General features: G+C 47.3%; 1 pseudogene; it reads right to left on the bottom strand.

The window, feature by feature from the left end:
* Positions 1-11,141: 11,141 nt before the first annotated feature.
* LOC145516619 (U6 snRNA-associated Sm-like protein LSm5 pseudogene) lies at positions 11,142-11,330 on the bottom strand (annotated as a pseudogene).
* Positions 11,331-12,534: the final 1,204 nt, after the last annotated feature.

The raw sequence follows: 12,534 nt of genomic DNA, 5'->3' as shown, positions 1-12,534 counted from the left end.
ATGTTGTCCAGTTCTCGGGGAGAGAGGGTGGATTCAGGAGATGCTTCTCAGAGAAAACGACACCCAGGCCAAGACTTAGGAAAGGCTGACCAGTAGAGTACTCACCCACTGCACCCTCCTGTGGGTTCATCATGGGGAGATTAGCTCTCGAATTTACCAAAGGATGTTTTCTTCAACAAGGTTCAAACTCCAGATTTGGCTTTAAATTTCAACAGTTTCTAAGTAGAAACCCCATTCCCACAGAGCCTAGCAGTCCGAGTTACCGCCAGGCAGCAATGCAGAGTGGCTGGAGAAAGATTAATTAAGGCAGTGGGTTTGAAAGGACAAATGAATCTGACATCCCAACATGACAAATGTGTATGAGTCCAACACTAATTAGCAATAAAAAAATACTTATCTTCTAAATACACAAAGCACATATTTTCAGTGACAACTCATTCTACGCTTAATCCCCACATAAACATGTAGGTCAAAGAATGCTTGGGTCAAATGGGTGCTTTCATTCCCTGGATCCACACAGACTCCACTGACTAGTCCATGCGGAGGGGACGAGCGTCCACAAGGGCCCGTTTGGGGGAAATGCTCATTGGCAAACGGTCAGATGAACCCTAAGGACCACCTCTCCAATCATAAATCGAACTGTAAATATACAAAGATTTCAAAGCACATTAGTATTTATATACCTTCTCCTCGGCAGTTTTGCCCTTTCAGTTTTAAGGTAGAATGGCTTGTTTAATCCCTCTGCTGGAGACCAGAGTTTGTGCTCAGTCTGGATTGAACTGAACCATCCTAATTCTGGGGAAAGAGTTAAGATCCCAGGTGGTCGCATGGTAAAGAACCCACCTGTCAGTGCAGGAGACACAAGAGATGCGGGTTCGATCCCTGGATCAGGAAGATCCCCTGAAGAAGGGCATGATAATCCACTCCTGTATTCTTGCCTGGAGAATCCCATGGACAGAGAAGTGACTAAGCATGCACACACATAATTCTGAGTTGAGCGAACCAGGTAACTAATTAATTATTAAAGGATTCCCTGGGTCCTGAACACCACTAGGTACTATGTTTTGGTCCTTCCTCTCTTACCACCTGATCAAAGTTACAACCCCCCACACACATTCTTTACCTTTCTCCTATTTTATTTTTCTACATCATGTTTATCATTTTCTAATTGTGTCAAGTAATTTTTTTTTTTAAATTTCAATCTGCTCCACATGGAAAACTTCATGTGATAGAGACATTAAGAGTTTTATTTAATTCTGTAAACGCAGTCATAGAATAATGCCTGGTACCTGTTAGGCACTCATTAAGTACTTGTAAAATGAGTGGCCAACTCATTGGAAAAGACACTGATGGTGAGAAAGATTGAAGGCCAAATGAGAAGAGGGCGACAGAGGCTAAGATGGTTAGATAGCATGACAATGGCCATAAGTTTGAGCAAACTCCGGGAGATGGTGAAGGACAGGGAACCCTGGCGTGCTGCAGTCCATGTGGTCACAAAGAGTCTGACATGACTTAGTGACTTAACAGCAACCAGATGAACGGATGAATGAAGCTGAATGAAGAACTCAAGAACAAAACAGCAGTGGACCCTCAGGGATTCATCTCTCTGTCTGCAGGCCAGGCCCCTCACTGCTAAGGACCGAGTCTCCTCAAGGGGGGGCTCTTCCAAAGACAGTGTTTTAGGGAGGAGCCACCCCTCACTGTGTGGGGAGGGATGAGCCAGTGACTAGAGCTTCAGATAAACACAGGAAAGATTAAACTGAGTCTGAGGCCCTCAGAGGGCTTCCCTGGTGGCTCAGATGGTAAAGAATCCGCCTGCAATGCAGGAGACCTGGGTTCGATCCCTGGGTTGAGAAGATCCCCTGGAGAAGGGAACGGCTACCCACTCCAGTATTCTGGCCTGGATAATTCCATGGACATAGGAACCTGGCGGGCTACAGAGAATACCCGACCAGTAGGGAGGAGAGAGGAGGCTTGGGGGTGGGGATGACTCAGCAAGCCTTGTCAGGACAAGATTTTTAACTTTTCACCCACGGACACTTTGGGTTGGCCAGAGAACTCTAGCTAAATTCCAACAAACTGTGCCTACAATCTGACGATTGTTCTCTTTCTCCCCACTCTCTGACTGCCTCCTCCTTATGCCATCATGTGCATTGTTTCTGGGAAGTCCGTGAGGAATAGCTGATCAATGGAGGCAAACATTTTTTCCTGTAAGCTAGTGCCCTTGACCTTTGTGGGTGACATTTCCAGCACCATTTCTCCTTCCCTTTCCTAGAGGCCCTGGGTCTGGGTTGGCCCCTGGGATCAACTCTAGAGGTGAGGTAGATGATGCGGGGGAAAGGAATCAGCCCATTTCTTTCCCCTGGCCACATAGATTGGTTCAGGCCAATGAGCTTCAAGGAGACATTGCTGGGAATTTGCAAGAATGACGTTTTCTAGTTCTTTCAGTGGTACCAGTTGTCCACAGATGGGAAGAGGGAAGCATGTCATCCACGAGTTATGGGCAGCAAGTCTATGATCCCGAGGTGAGCTCCCTTTGAGATGGGATAGGAGATGAAGAAATAAACAGGATCTTTGGTGACATGACTGAGCTAAAGGAAGCTGGCTTAGCTCTGGGTTTTTCAGTAGATGCAAGTCAGCATATTCCATTTATTATTTTAGTCAGTTTGTGCTGTTGTTGAAAGTGGTAACTACCAAACTCATATGTAGGTTCTGATTCTCTTTCCCAATTTAAGGTCAACTCGGAGAGTTTGTCTTAAAAAAAAAGAGCTCAGGGGAAGATAAATGTCTCATTCCCCCAGCTTTTATTATGGATAAACTATTTGATTTATGACTTGTTTGGAAGGAAATCCTGTACACTTGCATATTTTGGACTCAGAAAGAGATCTGGAACTTTGAAACTGAAATATCCCACTCATAAACTGACAATCAAATATCTTATGCCAAAATATTCTTCAGCATTCACTGGTACTTAGCAAAATGGCTGTCTAAAGAAGTTAAATGTGTCTGGGGATTAGAACAGCATTTATTTCCAGTCTCTTCCTATACTGGCTGAAATGTTTCTAATTGATTTAGACATGTGGAATGTTGGAGATGGAGGGAACATGGTACAGTGGTTAAGAACAAGGCTAATTTGCCCAAAATCAATCTCAGGCAAGTTTGTTAGCCTCATTTCAGTGGATATTGTTGGAGGCCCACCCAACATCCATGTCCCCCCTTCTCTTTGCTGGTGGAGCCCTGATTTTGTTCTTCATCATGTAGCCAATGTGACTTGAGGAAAGATAACTACTTATCTAGCTTTGGAAGTGGGTCTTGATGTATCTAAACCAGTCACAAGGGTTTTACCCTCCTCCTCAACTCATGATACATGACACAGATCAGGCCAACAAAATACAAGGGAATTTGCCCAGAGTTTACAGGACAGTTCCTCTAAGAGAATTTCTAGGAGCAATTCCCTTCCTGAGGCATAACACACACGCATGCTCAGTCATGTCCAATTCTGTGTGACCTCATGGGCTGTAGCCCACTAAGCTGTTCTGTCCATGGGATTCTCCAGGCAGAAATACTGGTGTGGGTAGCCATGCCCTCCTGCAGGGGATCTTCCTGACCTAGGGATTGAACTTGAGTCTCTTATGTCTCCTGCATTGGCAAGCAGATTTTTTACCACTCAGCTAAACCCCTAGCTGGGTCTTAAATGGAAGGTCCTTTGAGACAGCTTGTTAGTGGTAGAATCTAGTTAAGCACCAAGATCTTATTCTTCTGCCCTTTCCACTGCATTATAACATTCAATTCCAGGCCATGGGCATCCATTGTTTGTTACATTCACAAGAAGCCTCCTAAGCGACTTCAAGTTATGGAGCTCAAGATGCCAAGCGCCCACTTCCCACTTCAAAATAAGTTTGTGGTTAATCTGGGGTGGGGGGAGATAAATTGGGTCGTTACATCAACACTGCATATTCCTATAAAGACTGAAGTATTTACACAGTGTGCCAAAGTTTCTTTTTATGCAACAAGGAAACTGGTTTGTTTGTTTAATAAGCATTCCTCAGTCCCTGCCCCCACCCCTGCGCATTAGGACAAGTGACTGATGAATGGAGAGCTACGCCTTCTTCACATGCTATTTTCAGGACCAGCCTAAAACCCAGGTAGCATTCCCAACCTGGCCCCCTTGGGTGTAACAGGCCTTCCCAAGGTTCCCACTTTGGAACACTCTCCCCCGCTCTCCTGAAGAGCTCCATCAGTCCAGGAAAAGTGTGCAAAGTGGCAGCCCATGCAGTGTTTTGAGCTACCCAAGGACACGGAGCAGGAAGGCTGATTCCGCTGCCCCTGCAGAAGCCTCGAGCGCATAGGTGCTGTTCCTGGGGCACGGCCACCTCCATCAGCTGAGCCCTTAAGTGCCCTTAACTCACTGATGTTAACAGCCACACAGGCCAGCCCTGGTCACTAAGCTGATGGCAGAAAGCAGGTCAGCTTTCCTCCCTGTTTTCAGCCCTGGTCCTTGACAGGTGAGATGGGTTCCTATCCCCCCCACTCACCCCACATACCCTAGAGCTGGACACCTCCCCATCTCCCCAACTCTCTCTTCTCATACCAGCTCTAGGAAAGGACCTGACAAGTTCACTCCCACTCAGGACACCTCTACAGCCTCATCCATTGTTTCTTTTTTTATTCCCCCAGCCACACCGCATGGATGATGGGATCTTAGTTCCTGGACCAGGGATTGAACCCACACTCTGGACAGTGAATGCACGAAGTCCCAACCACTGAAACCACCAGGGAAGTCCTTCCCTTGTTTTCCATTGTTTCTTATATGTCTCTGGGGAAACTGCAGGTCAACCCATTCACCAGTCACAGTGCAGGATTATGATGTACAGGATCATGCCATACTGCCTGCATGCTCAGTCATGTCTAACTCTTTGCGACCCCATGGACTGTAGTCCACCAGGCTCCTCTGTCCATGGGATTCTCCTAGCAGGAATACTGAAGTGGATTGCCATTTCCTTCTCTAGGGGATCTTCCTGACCCAGGGATCAAACCCAAGTCTCCTGTGTCCCCTGCACCGGCAGATTAAGGTGTCTTAATTTCCACCAATAAAACTCATCTGCAACTCTGGGTGGCATTTTCAGCGTCCCAGTCATGCTGGTGACAGGAAGTCTCCCTAGAAGGCTTACCCACTAAGTTGACTCAGCTCATACCTTACAAACCATACAAAATAGAAACCAAGTGATAGAGTTATCATAGGGATTAATCGAAAAATAAGGAAAGAGAAACCAGAATGTCCCAAGGCTGCTACCCTAAAGCTAAGTTCATCACTCCATTTGTTGTTCAGTCGCCAAGTTGCTCTTTGCAACCCCAGGGACAACTCCTCAGGCCTCCATTATCTTTCACAGTTTATTCAAACTCATGTCCATGGAGTCAGTGATGTTATCTAACCATCTCATCCTCTGCCACCCTCTTCTCCTTTTGCCTTCAGTCTTTCCCAGCATCAGGGTCTTTTCCAAAAAGTCAGCTCTTTCGCATCAGGCTGCCAAAGCGTTGGAGCTTCAGCTTAAGTCATGCTTAAGTGACATACCCACAAAAGTCATTCTTGTTCCCTTGTCCTAAGAACCATTTCTCATTCATCTCCCTCAGTGCCTAACACAAGGCCTCACCCATGGTGCTGCTGTCCTGTGCTCAGCTGCTCCAGGCAAGAATACTGGAGTGGGTTGCCATGCCCTCCTCCAGGCCACACGATTTTGCCCTATTAATTAGCCTACTCTTAAATTTCCCCACCCTTCTTGTGCCTCTAATCAACACTTTAAATGCAAAAACCTATGCAGGCTGCCTGTTCTAAATAAAATTCTAATCCATCTGCACTAATTAATAATTATATTTTGTTTTTAACATCGGAACTGGTTTATACTAGCACCCACAGGCCCTGAGAACATTTTTTTTAATAACCAGGAGCCATGAGCTGGGACCATTCTGCCTTCAGCAGCCCCAACTTAAAAATGAATCATTCCCACACAAGTTTCTGTATCTCCTCTCCACGTAAATTATATTGGCTCTTCAACATTTGGAGGCAGAAAAGCTTTGGTTTGAGTCAATTGGGCAGCTTAACTGACACAAATGAAGAAGGCTTTATTTCTTGGGTTAATGGCAGAAACAGTGACAGACTTTATTTTCTTGGACTCCAAAATCACTGCGGACAGTGACTATAGCCATGAAATTAAAAGACGCTTCTTCCCTGGAAGAAAAGCTAGGACAAACCTAGACAGAATATTAAAATACAGAGACATTACTTTGCCGACAAAGGTCCGTCTAGTCAAAGCTGTGTTTTTTCCAGTAGCCATGTATGGATGTGAGACTTGGACCATGAAGAAGGCTGAGTGCTGAAGAAATGATGCTTCTGAATTGTGGTCCTGGAAAAGACTCTTGAGACTCCCTTGGACAGCAAGGAGATCAAACCAGTCCATCCTAAAGGAAATCAACCCTGAGTGCTTTCATTGAAAGCACTAATGCTGAAGCTGAAGCTCCAATACTTTGGCCACCTGCTGCAAAGAGAACCAACTCCTTGGAAAAGATCCTGATGCTGAGAAAGATTGAGGGTAGGAGGAGAAAGGGATAACAGAGGATGAGATGGTTGGATGACATCACCGACTCGATGGACATGAGTTTGAGCAAGCTCAGGGAGATAGTGAAGGACAGGGAGGCCTGGCGTGCTGCCGTCCATGGGGTCACAAAGAGTCGGACACAAGTTAGTGACCAAACAACAACAAATGGTGTCAGCCCCTCCCGGGGAAGCAAGGATGGGGGGCGAGGGGGCGGTGAGGGGGGTGGATTTCCCCGAAGGCAAAACCTCAGGGTGCTATCCTGAAGGAGCATTCTAGAGGTAGATTCTGGTCTTCAGGTTACTGGAAGTTTACACACCTTCTGAAAGATGATCTTACACGAGATAGTGCCAGGTGTCTGCAGCCCAGCTTACCACACGCGCTATCCCCACCCAGGACCAGGAACAGACTGCTGGTGGTTAGGCAGCTGTTGAAAAGCCCTGTGGTCTGCAACTGTGGGGGCGGAGGTGTGAGGGAGAAAGGGGACCCTGGTAGCTGTCTGCTGTCCACCCCTTGAGACCAGAGGGTGCCTGACAGGCACAGCAAAAAAGTTTCAGTGCCAGAACATGCCAGATCATCTGGTGCATTGGGGTTTTACTAACCTATTCTAAACCTGCCCGTTTCCCCCTGGTAACTAATGGGACTGACCTATGACGGGGTGGGGTGTCCGCTAATATAATGTCACCTGATGATTCATAAGGATAAATAATGATGTGTGATTTTTGGTATTCAGAGACGCCTGTCCTTTGGCTAAACAGGAAGACAGCTTTGCTTTTTTCTACTGGCTCCAGCCTCTGGGTTTCTAAGCCCTTTTGTGTCTTGGAACATTTTGTGTGAGAACTTGGCAGCAGAAGGCCTGTCCTCAATGAGTGAACCTAGGAGCCCATGTGTACAGACTTCCCAAAATAGAGACACAAAGAGAGTGGAGGCCTCCTGGGCTTGGCTGGCTTTCTAAGGCGACCGAGGTGTTTGTGGTCAGTTTGAAAGAGCATCTGAACACCCCTGGACCCTAAAGTATTAACTTCCTGGGGCTGCTGTGAAAAAGTCCCTACATCAGGTGCTTTAAAACAGAAATTTAAAATTGTTACTTATCTATTTTTTATTTTGGCTGCACCAGGTCTTAGTTGCAACACGAGGATCCTTGGTCTTTCTGGTGGCATGCAGAATCTTTAGTTGCCGTATGTGGGCTCTAGGTCCCTGACCAGGGGTTGAACTCAGACCCCCTGCATTGGGAGTGTGGAGTCTTAACCACCAGACCACCGGGGTAGCCCCAAAGCAGCAGAAATTCATTCTCTCAAAGTTCTGCAGATGAAAAGTCTGAAGTTACCATGTGGGCAGGGCCGTAGTCTCTCTGAACGCTGGAGGGGAGAATGGGTTCTGTGTCTTTCTCCTAGCTTCTATGGTGTGGCCAGCAGTCTTCAGCATCCCTTGGCTGGTAGATTGTTGCTGTGACTGTTGTTGTTATCTAGTTGTTCAGTCGTGTCTGACTCTTTGCCACCCCATGGACTGTAGTAGCCTTCCAGGCTCCTCTGTGCAGGCAAAAATACTGGAGTGGGTTGCCATTTCCTTGCTGGAGATGCATCATTCCATCCCTTCCTCTCTCTTCACATGGTGTTCTCCCTGAGGGTCTTCAAGTCATCTTCCCTCTGTGTGTGTCTATGTCTCTTCTTTTCTTATAGGGATACCAGTTACGTTGGGCCAGGAGCCCACCCCACTTTAGCATGACTTCATCCTAACTAATTAATGTGCAATAAGTAAGGTTGAAAGGGAGCAGGACCTTGTGTGGCCCACTGAGATACACATTCTTCGTATGATCCCTCTTTCTACTTTGTAAGGAAATAGGCTTCTCTCAGCCTCCTTGACCTTCCCGGAGGGCCAAAGGGCAGATTCAAACAACTGCTAATCAGGGAAGGGAGGAGATGCAGAAGCAAGGGAGGAACAGTCAAGAAGCAACAGTGCAGCCTTGGGGCAGGGTCCCGGTTCCTCCTAAGAAATACACATAATGATATCTTTGAGTTCTTCTTAAGGAACTGAGGTCTCCACCCAAGTAAAGGATGGTGACTTCAGGCTGAGGGCAAGGTTCCTGGAGCACTGCCCTGTTACTCACCACCAACTGATAAGAACAGAGTCACACACCCTGCAGCCCTCACTCCAAACTCTACCTACCAAACCTTTTCCACAAAAGCCACTGGAGAGTTTGAGGGTTTTGAGCACGAGCCACCTGTTCTCCTTGCTTGGCCCTGCAATAAGCCTTTCTCTGCTCCAAACTCCAACATTTTGGATTATTTGGCCTTGTAGTGCATCGGTCATAGGAACTTCTGTTTGGTAACAAATGCCCCACCTTCATGCCTCACCTAATCCTAACCACCTCTCAAAGAAAGACCTCATCTCCAAACACCATCCCATTGGGAGAGTTAATGAAACAGGAGGGAAAGGGGCAGGGTACAACTTCTAAAAGAATGACATAGTCCAAGGACACAACATAAACCGGTTAGAATCAAAGGGGATCAAGATGGCAGACAAGACTAGACCTTGATCCTCAATCAGCAAGCTAAATGACACAGCCAGGGGTGCCATGACAGTTCTAAGACACTGTCAAAAGACCAAGGAGTGGGTGGTGGCCCAATTCCTGGAAATCTCCACTCCTTCCCCCAAAATAGATGGAATAATCCTCCCACTCATTGGCATATGAAATAACCCAGGCTATAAAAACTATCCACACCATATGGCCCACACTCTGTCTGTGGAGTATGCTCTTCTCTGAATCTGGATAAATCCACTTCTTACCTATCATTTTTGTCTCTCACCAAATTCTTTCTGCAATGCGACATCAAGAAACCTGATCTTCATTCAGTACCGAAACCAGGTATCCTGGGTTTTGGCTGGGTTCAAGCCCCAGCACATGGGTTCAAGTCCCAATCTGAAGTAAATGGTTTCATTAAGTCTTCAGCATAAGAATTTTCAGGGGATACAAACCCCTAGCCCATAACAGACTTCAGCATGTCTTTTGGGAGCACCCTAGACACCTACCCATGTGAGCAGCTACAGGGGACACCAGTGACAGGTGAGTTCTCTGAGCTAGATCCTCCAGCAGGATGCGAGTCACAATCCCTAACACAGGATTTGGCCTCCTCGAATCAGTCCTTTAACGATCCAGCCATCTGATACTGAAATCTGCATGGGGCTCACCCCAATCTTTGGGAGGAGCAGGGGTTAATCCGGGTTAATCTCTTAGGAAACAGAGCCAGCTAAAGCTGAGGGAGCTCTCTCAGGGCAACGCCAGCCCAGGCAGTGCTCCTAGAAGCTGGTGTGTGTTAGTTGCTCAGTCGTGCCCAACTCTGCGACCCCATGGACCGTAGCCCCCCAGGCTCCTCCATCCGTGGGATTTCCCAGGCAAGAAGACTGAAGTGGGTTGCCATTTCCTTCTCCAGGGGATCTTCCCGACCCAGGGATCGAACCTGGGTCTCCCGCATTGTAGGCAGAAGCTTTACCATCTGAGCCACCAGGGAAGCCCTGGTGAGCCACAAAGCAAAGCAAAGTTGGTATATCTCCTCAATAGGAAACCAACCCCGGGGGGCACAGCCTGGCTAGGCTTGCCAGTTTCCCTCCTCAGCGCCCCATTGCAGACCAGGGCCCTGTTCACACTGTCTACACAAGTACTGCCCCACAACTTTCCATTTCATACTCACAGTCCCTGCCCTCCATCCCCACCTTGAAGATCACGTGATGGGGCTGGAGGCCTTCCCCAAGGACTGGCTCTCTCTGCTGGGTCTGCTCTCCAGGCCTCCCCTCTGCCCTCTCTCCCCCTGCCCTGGGTATTTAAGTAGGCAAGTCTTTGTTTGGAAACACTGCGCTCACCACTATTAATAATACATCGAGAGGCACCGTCTCCAAGGAACTCCAAGTGCTTCACAGGCATTATCTAATTAGCCCTCACCCAAAGCCCTGCTCCAGCAAAGCCTTCAGGAGAACAGCGGCTGATTCAGAGCTGCAGAGGGATGGAGACCTCCTTGGGACTGTTGGTGAAATCTAAAAGTACAGGACTTACCCAGGAGGTGGGGTGACACCACTTCCAGTGAGAAGATTATTCTAAAATACTCCGCTTACCCCTGGGAAACTGGATTAAAAGAATGATTTGCAAGGCCCCACAAGGGAATTTCTTTACTACCTGTACAGGTAAGTCACCAGCCCTAGGGACACTGCCGTATGCCAGTCAGGGCCCTCCAGATGAATACCCTTGTCACATGTTCATTCTCTAACTGTCCCATCACTGGATGCCCACCCCACCCCGCTTCTATCACCTCCTTTCAGCTTCTTTTTCTTTTTTTCCTTAACAAAAACAACTTTATTTTTTGTCTTAAAAAACTGTTCTTTTTCCAAAATAATCATGATTAACTTACAAAAATGGGCATGAACAGGGCATCCTCAAAGCATTTCCCTTTAATGGGAAACCTGGCTTCACAGAATACAAACACTGAAAGGTCAAAAAATTTTCTATTTTGTTGTCATCATAAGACAAAACAGGATCTAGCATAAGTCAAGGAAATCCATTCATACTTCAGGTCCTTCTCCACCAGGAACCAGCATTGTTAGACCGTTTTCATTTCACAAAATTTGGTCTAATTTAGTAATTCTTCTTCCTTCTGGTGTGACTTCAAATTCAGGGACATCTTCCAGTACCATATTGACAAAGTCTTCCAATTCCAGTAGGGTGCCAACAATCTCCCTATCACTCTTCATTACAATGTGAATTCTTGATCCTACACACTTGTCCACAAGCTGTACAGGGAGCGGCTGTGACAAGCTGGTGGTCTACTTGCAGCTTCTCTTGCTGGGGCCACCCAAAGCGGGAGCGGAAACCAGAGAGGAGCAGTCAGTGTGATCCCTTGGGGGTGCCCGTCTTCCCCTGAACCCTCCACATCTTCCCACCTGACATAGTGCCTCCAGATGGATAGTACCCATCATAGTCAGAGTGTTCAAGGCCCACCAGGTGAGGCCCCCCAGCCTCCCTCCTGAGACCCAAATGGACCTCGCACATATGCTGGCTTCCTGCACATCCAATTAGCTGATTTACCCTCTGCACCTGGCTCAGCACCTCGCTCCCACCTTGAAAGTATTCTCTACATATTTGGTGATATATAATGGGAATGCTAATGCTTTTATCCTCTCAAAAATCCTCTGTGGAAGATGGGGCTGAAATTTTTCTCTGCACAAATTATCAAAATGAGGCTGAATTGACTGGGGGACTTTCCTGGGGTCCAACAGCTCACACACAGATAGCAAAACCCTGGACGGAACCCAGATCCTCACATTTCCAGGAAGGAATTTTGCCTTCCTACCACATCCCACCCCACCTGCCCCTCTTGGAGATTTCAGAACACTCACATTACCAGAACCTAAAGTGAAGTGAAAGTCGCTCAGTCATGTCCAACTCTGCAATCCCACGGACATGGAATTCTCCAGGCCAGAACACTGGAGTGGGTAGCCTTTCCCTTCTCCAGGGGATCTTCCCAACCCAGGGATTGAACCCAGGTCTCCCGCATTGTGGGCAGATTCTTTACCAGCTGAGCCACCAGGGAAGCCCAAGAACACTGGAGTGGGTAGCCTATCCTTTCTCCAGCGGATCTTCCTGACCCAGGAATCAAACTGGGGTCTCCTGCATTGCAGGCAGATTCTTGACCAACTGAGTTATCAGGGAAGCCCTACAGAACTAAAACTACATATCATCTATGAGGAAACAGACCACTGCCATGGCGTGAAATGAAAGCACAAAGGAGAGAGAGGGACATTTTCCCCTTGGAGACTATTTGGAGAATTAGACTACATTTGGGGAGAGTAGTGCAGGGTCAGAGTGGTGAACGGAGGTCCATAGGCAGAGTCAGCAATTGCCCTCCCTAAGCTCATTCCAGAACTGACAAGCATTGATGTTAAGGTTTTACATAAA

This window comes from Giraffa tippelskirchi, chromosome 8 (genome assembly GCF_054371585.1).
Source record: "Giraffa tippelskirchi isolate mGirTip1 chromosome 8, T2T-mGirTip1v1.2.pri, whole genome shotgun sequence".
Classification (NCBI taxonomy): Eukaryota; Metazoa; Chordata; class Mammalia; order Artiodactyla; family Giraffidae; genus Giraffa; species Giraffa tippelskirchi.
The sequence above is the reverse complement of the archived record's forward strand: the minus strand, read 5'-3'. Positions and strand labels throughout refer to the sequence as shown.